General features: G+C 36.6%; 4 long non-coding RNA genes across 4 annotated transcripts; 3 read left to right on the forward strand and 1 right to left on the reverse strand.

Moving 5' to 3' along the window:
* The first annotated feature begins 707 nt into the window (after positions 1–707).
* On the forward strand, positions 708–3,382 carry LOC124269685. The gene is made up of 2 exons (XR_006896571.1): positions 708–1,262; positions 1,455–3,382. It is a non-coding gene; the product is annotated as an uncharacterized LOC124269685 (long non-coding RNA).
* A 4,523-nt stretch (positions 3,383–7,905) lies between these two features.
* Positions 7,906–9,388, reverse strand: LOC124269694. The gene is made up of 2 exons (XR_006896579.1): positions 9,313–9,388; positions 7,906–8,925 (listed from the first exon to the last, which is right to left on the reverse strand). It is a non-coding gene; the product is annotated as an uncharacterized LOC124269694 (long non-coding RNA).
* A 216-nt stretch (positions 9,389–9,604) lies between these two features.
* Positions 9,605–10,874, forward strand: LOC124269687. Its single transcript, XR_006896573.1, has 2 exons — positions 9,605–9,689; positions 10,580–10,874. It is a non-coding gene; the product is annotated as an uncharacterized LOC124269687 (long non-coding RNA).
* An 850-nt stretch (positions 10,875–11,724) lies between these two features.
* LOC124269688 lies at positions 11,725–12,126 on the forward strand. Its single transcript, XR_006896574.1, has 2 exons — positions 11,725–11,922; positions 11,984–12,126. It is a non-coding gene; the product is annotated as an uncharacterized LOC124269688 (long non-coding RNA).
* Positions 12,127–12,748: the final 622 nt, after the last annotated feature.

Raw genomic sequence — 12,748 nt, forward strand, 5'->3', positions numbered from 1 at the left:
TCACTGTGAACCTTTGTCTCCTTGGCAACCACAGAGACAATGAGTTTGAGACTGCACTTGCTTGTCCCTCCAATAGTGACATCTCAGTTTATTGAACGATTTTTGCTATTTTCACAATGGCAGCTATATTTACAAACAATAATGAGTCAATTTTGTTCATCATGTTGTTAGAAGTGGGACTCTACATGAATATTCCAGTTACTATTAAGTATTTTGAATTTTGAAGTTGTTTTTCTCTTTTCATTTCAACCATTGCCATCTCCATAACTCATTCATTTGCTTCAAAGTGTGATTACCTGTGTGGTATGAGGGTTACCAATGTAGCTAAATACAGTGATTCTGTTTGGGGGCTTTTGCAATATTTTATATTTGGTCTTATTTGGACTTTCTTCCTTAAATCTTTCAATCAGCATTTTCTTTCCTATTAACATAATATCCTCAGAAATCACTAATCTGTTCTCCATGTTCCCATCACTAATGACTTTCATTTGTTCAAGTGGTTTCAATAATATGTTCAGTGTATTTCCACAGCAGCTTTGTTCATTAAACTATTTACGGCTTCTGTACAACCATTTCTGTTATTATTGCAATTATACTGCAATGCTACTAAATTATCTTAAACAAAGTTTTCTTCTCTGTAAACATCCTTCCTGAAATTGCCAGCTGATGATAATTATCAGATTTTCCATGTGACTATCCCTTGTATTTGCCAATTGAACCTCTTGATAGCAGGTGTTTTGAGTGGCTATGTGTATTTGCCCTTGAACCTCTTGATAGCAGGTGTTTTGAGTGGCTATGTGTATGTGCCCTTGAACCTCTTGATAGCAGGTGTTTTGAGTGGCTATGTGTATTTGCCCTTGAACCTCTTGATAGCAGGTGTTTTGAGTGGCTATGTGTATTTGCCCTTGAACCTCTTGATAGCAGGTGTTTTGAGTGGCTATGTGTATTTGCCCTTGAACCTCTTGATAGCAGGTGTTTTGATTGGCTATGTGTATTTGCCCATGAACCTCTTGATAGTAGGTATTTTGAGTGGCTATGTGTATTTGCCCATGAACCTCTTGATAGCAGGTGTTTTGATTGGCTATGTGTATTTGCCCATGAACCTCTTGATAGCAGGTGTTTTGAGTGGCTATGTGTATTTGCCCATGAACCTCTTGATAGCAGGTGTTTTGAGTGGCTATGTGTATTTTGCCCTTGAACCTCTTGATAGCAGGTGTTTTGAGTGGCTATGTGTATTTGCCACTTGAACCTCTTGATAGCAGGTGTTTTGAGTGGCTATGTGTATTTGCCCTTGAACCTCTTGATAGCAGGTGTTTTGAGTGGCTATGTGTATTTGCCCTTGAACCTCTTGATAGCAGGTGTTTTGAGTGGCTATGTGTATTTGCCCATGAACCTCTTGATAGCAGGTGTTTTGAGTGGCTATGTGTATTTGCCCTTGAACCTCTTGATAGCAGGTGTTTTGAGTGGCTATGTGTATTTGTTACTGGTCTTCAGTTTCAGCCCCATCTGAGGCAGCATTAAGAGTTTATACACTTAGTCTTTCCATGCACATTCATACTGAAAAAGCAAAATGTCTCTAGGAAATTCATCTGGTGGTCCTCTTAAGGATAGTTTGCTGCATTTACTAGACGTCTCACTTTGGCTATGAATTCCTCAAGGTATAGGCTACCTTTGCTATGAATGATGAAATACCAAAGCTCTGTTCAATAAGCTGTGGTTTTACAAATGTCTTGAATCTATCCAGTAGCTGTCTAGTAATTTTCCTTCCTCACTTATCAGGCCACAGATGTTAAACAGTTCAAACAGTACCCTACAGATACTGCAGTAACTTGCACTGAAAAGTTCATCACATGTCTATACAACTTGTATCTGCTGTATAACACAGCAAAAGCTGATATTTGTTCCATTATCTGGGAACGATGTTCTGATTGTGATTCCTGTTGAATATCATTTCTTGATTGTATGTGTACATGTTTCTGTATGGCTGCAATAACCAAAGCCAGTAGTACAGCTTGCTTTATCAGTGTCCAATACAATCCACACCACACTTCTGACGTGCACATTGTGGAAACTTGTGTTTGGTGAAGACTGTTGAACATATCCAGGTGAGCTACAGTGTATTTATAATCGGAGATGTGTCACATGTAACCAGATATCAGAAATGTATGACAATGTTGCAAGATTTACATTATTTTACTTCTTCTAAGAAGCATGTGACGTCATTGTAATTGTCATGTCGGATTGAGGTTTGATACAGTTGTCATAGGAAGATAGTTTGGATGTCATTCCGGATCTGTACTTGAGTTAAGTGTATATTCAATGTTACCCAATAGACCAGAGCCAAAATATTGAGTGTCTGCACATAAGTGTAACACTCACTATCTATGGTGGACTACTTTTCCTCGCTACAGCCTTCTTGTTTTCCTGGAATGTTACTGATGCCAAAATGAATTGTGAGTTAATTACATCCTGCATGTTAAAAACACATTGAAATTGCATTAATATGCATCAGAGGAATATTTCAAGCAGAGACTTGTGTGTAGATCTGCTGTACATGTTGGATTGATTTTGTAGGATGTGTGTCCCATTCAATGAATGCTTTTGTTCTGATTGTCATGAATGAATTTGTAAGCATGAGGATAATGCTGGGGACAGGAGGTGGATCTTTATTGAAATAATCATGTTTTTCAGTGAAAAATATCCTCTTCATCTGTTCATCAATGAAATCGATCTCACAATAGACAGGCACTGACATGATCATGCCAGGTATTTTTACATGGCAATACATTATACCTGATCCATCTCTCCAGTAAAAGTACCAACTGAATTCCCAGTGCTCCTGTTGCACAGATTATGGAGGTATGAAGCAGAGGCTATTCAGTTTAAGCTGGGAAACAACTTGGAAACAGTGAAAAGAATAAATTTAGAGTGTGGATATATTTTTACGAAGCTAACTGCAGTATCTTTTACTGAATAGGAATAGATAGACATAGCCCAAAAATAAGGAACTGAAGCTGAAAGTGTCTGTGATATTCCCAGGTGTTACTGCATTTACACAATGCACAATTTTGGGTCTCATCACTCATGACTGTGAAGGTCCAATGTCAAAATGTCAATCTAGAATTTGTGACCTTTTTAGCACATTCAAGATGTTCAGTATACTGCAAACAATGTCGGCAGATCATGAATGAATCAACCTGCAAAATACACATTTTGATCATCTGTAAGGAAAACCCAATTTGGTTATTCTCAGATATCACTGATTACAGGGTGTAGCCATTTGTAGGTATGCAGTATTTATATACATTTCAGCAAGAAAAGTAGCTTGTGCCTTTTGTTGGGGAAAAATGTTCAAATGGTGAATAAAGTGCTTCTCATTGCATTACTGTTGTTTATGTTATTGTTATGCATGTTAATCCCTGCAACATTATTTGTTAATGTGAACACTCCCCATTTGATGGTACTTGTCCTACAGTGCAACACCTTCCCTTTGATGGTACTTGTCCTACAGTGCAACACCCTCCCTTTGATGGTACTTCCCTTTGATAGACCTACAGTGCAACACCTTCCCTTTGATGGTACTTGTCCTACAGTGCAACACCTTCCCTTTGATGGTACTTGTCCTACAGTGCAACACCTTCCCTTTGATGGTACTTGACCTACAGTGCAACACCCTCCCTTTGATGGTACTTGTCCTACAGTGCAACACCCTCCCTTTGATGGTACTTGTCCTACAGTGCAACACCCTCCCTTTGATGGTACTTGTCCTACAGTGCAACACCCTCCCTTTGATGGTACTTGTCCTACAGTGCAACACCACACATTAGATGGTACTTATCCTTTGATGGTACTTGTCCTACAGTGCAACACCCTCCCTTTGATGGTACTTGACCTACAGTGCAACACCACACATTAGATTGTACTTATGCTTTGATGGTACTTGTCCTACACTGCAACACCCTCCATTTGATGGTACTCCTACACTGCAACACCCTCCGTTTGATGGTACTCCTACACTGCAACACCAACCATTCGACCTTACTTCCAAATACTACTGACTTGTTGCATATTACATGATAATAATACATTAAGAAATGGCTTAAAAATGACATGGTCAACCTGAATCAGAATTCTGTGAGTAGTTTTGAGAGACAACAGCTGGGATCGCTCTCGTAAAGTTCAAGTTTCAAGAAGTATTTCAGAAAAGAAATCACAAAAGTCAACAGATAAATCAAGGAACCTCAAGATTCAGGTGGAGCCTCAGTCTTGTTGCTCTTTTTGTACAACTGCATCAGGAAGTTAGTTTATAAAAAATAATACATTTGAATGTGCCAAGGCACAAATCTTTTGAAGGTTGCTATCATTAAAAACAGAAATTCTTGGATTGGATTCTAACACCATCTCTGTCAAAACTGATTGAACAAGCTGTTACAAAGCAGCTTATGGATCATTTGTCAGTGAACAATATTTGGGATGACTTTCAGTCTTTGACCGACAGCACCTTCCACTGAGACACTTCTTCGCAGGGTTATTAATGACCTGAGATGCATTGTTGACTCTGGAGAAGTGTCAACAGTGGTGCTCATGGATTGGAGTCCTACATTTGACACAGTGGACCACTAGAAGCTCCTTGACACACTGGAACACCAGGTTGGAATCTGTAAATGCTTTAAGTCAGATTCAGCTCAGTCCACTTTCAAGTGAATTGAGAACAGCCTATAACTAAATGATGCTAAAAACTGAAGTCCTACTTGTTGGCAAACAGCAACACCTGAAAGGGATCATAGACAGAAAGGCCAATAGCAGCTCTAACCAAGCTTTGTTTTCTACACTTGTTCAAAGATCAAGGTGTTTGTATTAATTCAGATCTCTCCATTGAAGCTCAAGTAGACAAACTTTTATCAAAACATGCTCTTTGTAAAGTACATTAGATCTACCACAGAAAGTGTACAAATCATTGTCAGGTGTCTTTTCTCGGCTTGATTAGACTACTGCAATGGGCTGCTTTTAAGTCTCAACAAAGCTCACCTGTACGAACTGCAAAAAGTTGAGAATACAGCTGCTGGCATCGTTTTTAAATAATGAAAACATGACAAGAACTCATTTTTAAAAAGCATTCATTTATTGACTTCAGCAAATTTTACAGTTTTGTATCATGGCACTGTATTTCATTTTGAATTGGTATTCAAATATTTTCTAAATAAAGTAAAGGACCAAAAACTTCCACACAATATTTGAATCCAAAAAGTGAAAAAGATAATCAAAGTCAAAGTCTAAACTCAGCAAAAAATGGAATATTAGCATTGAATTTAATTAAAAGCTAAATATGTATTGTATTTCATTACACTGTTAACAAAAATGAATGAGTAATAGCTATAAATAGCTTTTTAATACGGAATATACACAATCAATATGTATTTCAACTCCTTACAACAGTTCAGGGGAACAAACATACACGAAACGCCAAAAGAAACGTTACCCTCCTTCTTTAATGACGGAGGTACCTATCTTCAGCTTTAGTTGTAATGCGTGGACGTCCACTTCTTGGACACTATACTGTGACCCCAGTCTGTCTGAAGCCCTGAATATATCTTATAACCGTGATATGGTGGCATCCAAGGGCGTTGGCAACAGCATTGTATGTCGACCCCATCTGCACCATCCCAATGGCTTTTTCTCTCTTCAGCTGTTAATCGTGGCATATTTCTCGTACTTGTGTATCATATCATGTATTCTAGTTGTTCATGCAGGTAGGAGGGTAACGTTTCTTTTGGCGTTTAGTGTATATCAACATAAACTCTCATGGCTCTTCAGGCCAGGTGAACCAAAAATACTAATGTTTTTCCAATATATGTTACAAATTACATAATCATTAGTACAAGCTATTAGGTATTAGACAATGTCAAAATAAATCTGAAATCTCTGATCATTACTAGGTTAGGTCAGACTATTCACAAAATGTTTACATATAGCAATAAAAGTAAAGAACGTTTCTAATGACATCAGTCAGTTCTGGTATGAAATTTACTAATTTACCAATTCAACCAAAGTAAATGCATACATCTTTATCATAAAACTGAACAATAAATTGAAAAGAATTAAAGAAAAATGAAGAATTTCTTCATCGAATGTTACTACTTCCACCCCTACTGAGTACCAGTAGTCAAACTCAGTTTTGACACTGGAATGTTGTGGCTATTATTTCACGTTACACATTTATTATGAACAAGTTTAGTGATGCATCAATAAATATAACACACATACACTGACTAGCAGTAACCAACAAGTAGCAATGCTTCAGTCACCATGTATCCATAATGTGTCACTATCACTGGGGGGAAAACGGAATATGCAGAATGGTGACATACATTATGCAGTCACTATTTTAAAATGTTCCCAGCATCATTATTGTACGAGTTATTGACCTTCTTAATGTAACATTTCCCACAGATATGTGTAACTATAAATGTGCGGAACAAGGCCTAGTTTCTCGAGATGTGGCAAGAGATGAGGCAAGAAAGTTGGGGCATTTGTCAGTGTCAGAAAATAACATACATATAACAGGCATCTATAAAACATTTCTCATCTGTACACCACACTGATACATGACTGGGGGTCGGACTTATGGCCAGCTGGGGATACAGTGGTCGGTACCCATGGGGTGTTGTTGGTGGTTCTCCTCCATGGCTACAGACCTTTAACTGCCCTTCCTCTGCTTGGTTGTATCCGTTTGAATAATTGGTAATAAATTAACATTATGTATCAATGTAGCAACATGCATCTCACCACAGTTTATAGTGAGGGCTTATCCATTTGGTTAAACATCGGGTAGAGTAGTCAAGTGACAACAAAACATCGATCACAGCTCCATCTACTGCATCCAATGTGTCTCACGCATAAATATCAGTTGCACAATAAATACAGACCAGTGGTATTCACTGTGACCTAGACAAATGGTGTGAGATATGATACAGGCAAATGGTCTTCACTGTAATGTAGACCATGGTATTCCCTGAAATAGAGACCAGTGGTATTCGCTGTAACACAGACAGATTGTATGCAATGTAACATTGACTATTATCAAGTATCTCCAACTGTAAGGATTAGCCCAAACAGCTATCACGGACATAAACTGAGTATTAGGATATGATGCTCTATCCTTGTTGAGAAACACGGAAAGGGAGACAGTCTGGAAGATCATCCTTCACCAGGAACGACTTTCAGCTGCTGCTAAGGAAAACATATACATATATATGTTACAGTAAATATGTACATTTACTGATTTTTTTTCAGTGATTATGTATGTTTACTGATTCCATCAGGGATTATGTATATTTAGTTAAATTATCAGGAATTATACATATTTACTGAAATCTACACTGATTCATTTTACATATTTACTGAAATCAAGATAAGTAAATATGTATAATCAGGGGTGGATACAGCTTTTTGAGAAAGAATGGGTGCACCAGTTGGATCACTGCCTGTGATTTCATAAACTTTCAGGACCAAAGGGGAGGTGCGCACCCCTGCATCCCCCCTCTGGATTCGCCTATGTTAATGAATCAGTGTAGATTATAGGTGAGTATTGACTTGCAATACTTGTACAGGAATGAACTGGGAAACACGCGTAAAGTCTCCTCATATATAGATAGCAGAGTCTGTTCCATCAACTGGAAAAAGGTTGTCAGCATGAAGGTTACACATCAACAAACACACATATAATAGTGCCATTGTGACTTGTGTTCCTTGTGTTCAGAGAATTTCTTATTAACCTACATTTAAACTAACAATTTTCATGATACACAATCTATGATGGCATTAAGACATAAACACAATGATGCCATGCTAACAAGCTAATATAACAAAAGAACTCTATAGGTTTTACCATCATATACCCGAATATGCTACATTTTCAAGTCATTTTAACATAAATCCCAATAGGCAATAAAGACGGGTTTTACCATTCAAAAGGCAATATTATCAAGTCTTAATAACGCAAGAACTCAAGAGGCTTCACTATTGTTCATCCTAAAAGACAATATTCACAAGTCATTTTAACACAAGAACTAGAGAAGTTTCACTATTCCTCATCCCAAAAGGCAATATTCACAAGTCATTAGAACACAAGTCATTATTTTTCCAAATAATCATGACAAAAAAACTAGAGAGGTTTCACTATTCTTCATCCCAAGAAGCAACATTTACAAGTCATTATAACACAAGAATTAGAGATGTACACAAGTCATTATAACACAAGAACTAGGGAGGTTTCACTATTGTGCATCCCAAAGGGCAATACTCACAAGTCATTATAGCACAAGAACTAGAATGGTTTTACCATTCTTCACCCCAATAGGCAATATTTACAAGTCATCACAGAACACAAAAGGCTGAAAGATTATACCATTCTTCACCCCAAGAGGCAAAACATTTTCTACAAATAATCATAACATAAGAACTAGAGAGGCTTCACTATTCTTCATCCCAAAAGGCAATATTTACAAGTCATCATAACACAAAAAGTAGAGAGGTTTCACCTTCCTACATCCCAAAGGGCAATATCCACAAGTGATTTATATTACAAGAATTAGAGATGTTTTACTATTCTTCATCCCTAAAGGCAATATTTACAAGTCATTAAAGCACAAGAACTAGAACGGTTTTACCATTCTACATCCAAAAAGGCAATATCCACAAGTCATCATAACACAAGAACTAGGGAGGTTTCACCATTTTACATCCCAAAGGGCAATATTCACAAGTGATTATATTACAAGAATTAGAGATGTTGCGCTATTCTTCATCCCAAAAAGGCAATATTTACAAGTCATTATAGCCCAAGAACTAGAACGGTTTTACTATTCTACATCCCAAAGGGCAATATTCACAAGTCATCATAACACAAGAATTAGAGATGTTTCGCTATTCTTCATCCCTAAAGGCAATAATTACAAGACTTTATAACACAAGAACTAGGCAGATTTTACTATCCTACAGCCCAAAAGTCAATATTCAAATGTCATTATAACACAAGAACAAGAGAGATTTTAACCATCCTACATCTCAAAAGGCAATATTCACAAGTCATCATAACACAAGAATTAGAGATGTTTAGCTTTTTTTCATCCCAAAAGGCAATATTCACAAGTCATTTATAACACAAGAACAAGGCACATTTTACTATCCTACAACCCAAAAGTCAATATTCACATGTCATTATAACACAAGAACTAGAGAGGTTTTAACCATCCTACATCCCAAAGGGCAATATTCACAAGTCATCATAACACAAGAATTAGAGATGTTTACCTATTCTTCATCCCAAAAGGCAATATTCACAAGTCATTATAGCACAAAAACTAGAATGGTTTTACCATTCTTCGCCCCAAGAGGCAATATTCACATGTCATCATAACAAAAGAACTAGAGAGGTTTCACTATTCTTCATCGAAAAAGGCAGTATTCAGAAGTGATTAATAACACAAAACTAGCGAGATTTCACTAATCTTTATCCCTAAAGGCAATATTTACAAGTCATTATAACACAAGAACTAGGCAGATTTTACTATCCTACATCCCATAGGCAATAATTACAAGACTTTATAACACAAGAACTAGGCAGATTTTACTATCCTACAGCCCAAAAGTCAATATTCACATGTCATTATAACACAAGAACTAGAGAGGTTTTAACAATCCTACATCCCAAAAAGGCAATATTCACAAGCCATCATAACACAAGAAGTAGAGAGGTTTCACTGTTCTTCATTCCAAAGGGCAATATTTACAAGTCATAACAAAACACAAGAATTAGAGATGTTTAGCTTTTCTTCATCCCAAAAGGCAATATTCACAAGTCATTATACCACAAGAACAAGGCACATTTTATTATCCTACAACCCAAAAGTCAATATTCACATGTCATTATAACACAAGAACTAGAGAGGTTTTAACCATCCTACATCCCAAAGGGCAACATTCACAAGTCATCATAACACAAGAATTAGAGATGTTTACCTATTCTTCATCCCAAAAGGCAATATTCACAAGTCATTATAGCACAAAAACTACCATTCTTCACACCAATAGGCAATGTTACAAATCATCACAGAACACAAAAAGTCGAAAGATTTTACCATTCCTCACCCCAAGAAGCAAAACATTTTTTACAGATAATCATAACATAAGAACTAGAGAGGCTTCACTATTCTTCATCCCAAAAGGCAATATTTACAAGTCATCATAACACAAGAACAAGAGAGGTTTCACCATTCTTCATCCCAAAGGGCAATATTCACATGTCATTATAACACAAGAACAAGAGAGGTTTCACCATTCTTCATCCCAAAGGGCAATATTCACAAGCCATAACACAAGAAGTAGAGAGGTTTCACCATTCTTCATCCCAAAGGGCAATATTCACAAGCCATAACACAAGAAGTAGAGAGGTTTCACCATTCTTCATCACAAAGGGCAGTATTCACATGTCATTATAATACAAGAACAAGAGAGGTTTCACCATTCTTCATCCCAAAGGGCAATATTCACATGTCATTATAACAAGAGAACAAGAGAGGTTTCACTATTCTTCATCGAAAAAGGCAGTATTCAGAAGTGATTTATAACACAAAACTAGCAAGATTTCACTAATCTTTATCCCTAAAGACAATATTCACAAGTCATTATAACACAAGAACTGGGCACATTTTACCATCCTACATCCCAAAGGGCAATATTCACAAGTCATTATAACACAAGAATTAGAGATGTTTCGCTATTCTTCATCCCTAAAGTCAATATTCACATGTCATTATAACACAAGAACTAGAGAGGTTTTAACCATCCTACATCCCAAAGGGCAATATTCACAAGTCATCATAACACAAGAATTAGAGATGTTTACCTATTCTTCATCCCAAAAGGCAATATTCACAAGTCATTATAGCACAAAAACTAGAACGGTTTTACCATTCTTCGCCCCAAGAGGCAATATTCACATGTCATCATAACAAAAGAACTAGAGAGGCTTCACTATTCTTCATCGAAAAAGGCAGTATTCAGAAGTGATTTATAACACAAAACTAGCGAGATTTCACTAATCTTTATCCCTAAAGGCAATATTTACAAGTCATTATAACACAAGAACTAGGCAGATTTTACTATCCTACATCCCATAGGCAATAATTACAAGACTTTATAACACAAGAACTAGGCAGATTTTACTATCCTACAGCCCAAAAGTCAATATTCACATGTCATTATAACACAAGAACTAGAGAGGTTTTAACAATCCTACATCCCAAAAGGCAATATTCAAGCCATCATAACACAAGAAGTAGAGAGGTTTCTAACTGTTCTTCATTCCAAGGGCAATATTTACAAGTCATAACAAAACACAAGAATTAGAGATGTTTAGCTTTTCTTCATCCCAAAAGGCAATATTCACAAGTCATTATACCACAAGAACAAGGCACATTTTATTATCCTACAACCCAAAAGTCAATATTCACATGTCATTATAACACAAGAACTAGAGAGGTTTTAACCATCCTACATCCCAAAGGGCAACATTCACAAGTCATCATAACACAAGAATTAGAGATGTTTACCTATTCTTCATCCCAAAAGGCAATATTCACAAGTCATTATAGCACAAAAAAAACTACCATTCTTCACACCAATAGGCAATGTTACAAATCATCACAGAACACAAAAGTCGAAAGATTTTACCATTCCTCACCCCAAGAGGCAAAACATTTTTACAGATAATCATAACATAAGAACTAGAGAGGCTTCACTATTCTTCATCCCAAAAGGCAATATTTACAAGTCATCATAACACAAGAACAAGAGAGGTTTCACCATTCTTCATCCCAAAGGGCAATATTCACATGTCATTATAACACAAGAACAAGAGAGGTTTCACCATTCTTCATCCCAAAGGGCAATATTCACAAGCCATAACACAAGAAGTAGAGAGGTTTCACCATTCTTCATCCCAAAGGGCAATATTCACAAGCCATAACACAAGAAGTAGAGAGGTTTCACCATTCTTCATCACAAAGGGCAGTATTCACATGTCATTATAATACAAGAACAAGAGAGGTTTCACCATTCTTCATCCCAAAGGGCAATATTCACATGTCATTATAACACGAGAACAAGAGAGGTTTCACTATTCTTCATCGAAAAAGGCAGTATTCAGAAGTGATTTATAACACAAAACTAGCAAGATTTCACTAATCTTTATCCCTAAAGACAATATTCACAAGTCATTATAACACAAGAACTGGGCACATTTTACCATCCTACATCCCAAAGGGCAATATTCACAAGTCATTATAACACAAGAATTAGAGATGTTTCGCTATTCTTCATCCCTAAAGTCAATATTCACATGTCATTATAACACAAGAACTAGAGAGGTTTTAACCATCCTACATCCCAAAGGGCAATATTCACAAGTCATCATAACACAAGAATTAGAGATGTTTACCTATTCTTCATCCCAAAAGGCAATATTCACAAGTCATTATAGCACAAAAACTAGAACGGTTTTACCATTCTTCGCCCCAAGAGGCAATATTCACATGTCATCATAACAAAAGAACTAGAGAGGCTTCACTATTCTTCATCGAAAAAGGCAGTATTCAGAAGTGATTTATAACACAAAACTAGCGAGATTTCACTAATCTTTATCCCTAAAGGCAATATTTACAAGTCATTATAACACAAGAACTAGGCA

This window comes from Haliotis rubra, unplaced genomic scaffold, assembly GCF_003918875.1.
Source record: "Haliotis rubra isolate DU_JTF1 unplaced genomic scaffold, ASM391887v1 Scf1464, whole genome shotgun sequence".
Lineage (NCBI taxonomy): Eukaryota > Metazoa > Mollusca > Gastropoda > Lepetellida > Haliotidae > Haliotis > Haliotis rubra.